Source organism: Eriocheir sinensis, unplaced genomic scaffold (genome assembly GCF_024679095.1).
Source record: "Eriocheir sinensis breed Jianghai 21 unplaced genomic scaffold, ASM2467909v1 Scaffold278, whole genome shotgun sequence".
In the NCBI taxonomy this organism is placed as follows: domain Eukaryota; kingdom Metazoa; phylum Arthropoda; class Malacostraca; order Decapoda; family Varunidae; genus Eriocheir; species Eriocheir sinensis.
In genome coordinates this window covers 42,501-44,062 of record NW_026111585.1, presented here as the reverse complement: position 1 = coordinate 44,062, position 1,562 = coordinate 42,501, and positions in this window count along the sequence as shown.

The following is a 1,562-nucleotide window of genomic DNA, read 5'->3' as shown; positions in this document are numbered from 1 at the left end:
CATTTCTGTCTCATCTAGTTTTCTCATATCTCCACATGGTAACTTCTCTTGCATCACAGTGGATAAAGACTGTTGAAGTCAAGATATGAAAGGAAAGTGTTTCTATCAAGATTATGATTAAACAGAGGGTTCTTGTAGATCTTAATGTTGAGTACAAAACGACGCAACACTTGTGTAGCCCCACGCACATTTGTTTGAATGCAATGATATATGTGTGGGCTACTAAGCATCTCTAATTCCTGCTGTGTTTTTAACAAAAAAGAGTCATAGGCAAATCCTGGCAGGCTAACATAATTTACAATATCCAACCTCCACTGGGTTTTCAAAATACCTCTCCACTCTAGGAAGACATCACATAGAAGGCCAACATCCACTTTTACATAAAGCAACAAATAGTCCATCAGGCTCTGACACCCAGCTACTTTCCAAACATTCTGAGCATGTTTATAATCACTTTCGGAAAGTTCTGCTTCTTGAAGCGAATTGAAAAAATCTTCGCGGGATGGAAGACGTGTCTCAGAAAGTCGTTCCATCGAATCCATATAGTCATAACAAAAACCTGCTTTCCCTTGATCAATAATGGTAACGCAGGTGCTGGCACATCTTTCAACATCTGTTGTGTGCACATGGGCTCGTTCCCAGTGCTGATGAATTGGTTCGCTAAAGCCGCGAGTGAACCAGACAAAGACATACGTGTCAATAAATCTCAAGTCATTTATGGTGACTTCATGGTATTTCTGAACTGAATGTTTTGGTCTTAGTTTGATTTTCAAAGTCAGGTAGCGTTAATTCACGCGGGATTAACGTCATGTCGTAATCCGCATAATGTGCAATGAGAGTGCGCTGCAATTTGTGATTTTTTCATTTGAAGGTTGCATCTATTACAATAAGCTTCAATGTAATTGTTTCCTGATTTTCATGGTCATGATGTTTTACTCCTTTACCTTTTAAAACCCGTATTTACAGAGAAGACAGTGAGTTTGTTCATTGTGACGTGCCGTATCTTCATCGGTCATATTGATTTTATTGTAGCCTTTAGAAAATTTCAGCTTCTTCCAGGAGTGTGGGTTCAGCTAATGTAAGTTCGTTCTATATTCAAAACAGTGTGAGATCAGCTAATGTAAGTTCGTTCTATATTCAAAACAGTGTGAGTTCAGCTAATGTAAGTTCGTTCTATATACAAAACAGTGCGAGTTCAGCTAATGTAAGTTCGTTCTATAATCAAAACAGTGTGAGTTCAGCTAATGTAAGTTCATTCTATATACAAAACAGTGCGGGCTCAGCTAATGTAAGTTCGTTCTATATTCAAAACAGTGTGAGTTCAGCTAATATGTAAGTTCGTTCTATATGCAAAACAGTGTGAGTTCAGCTAATGTAAGACCGTTCTATATATACAAAACAGTGTGAGTTCAGCTAATGTAAGTTCGTTCTATATACAAAACAGTGTGAGTTCAGCTAATGTAAGTTCGTTCTATATACAAAACAGTGTGAGTTCAGCTAATGTAAGTTCGTTCTATATACAAAACAGTGTGAGTTCAGCTAATATAAGTTCGTTCTATATA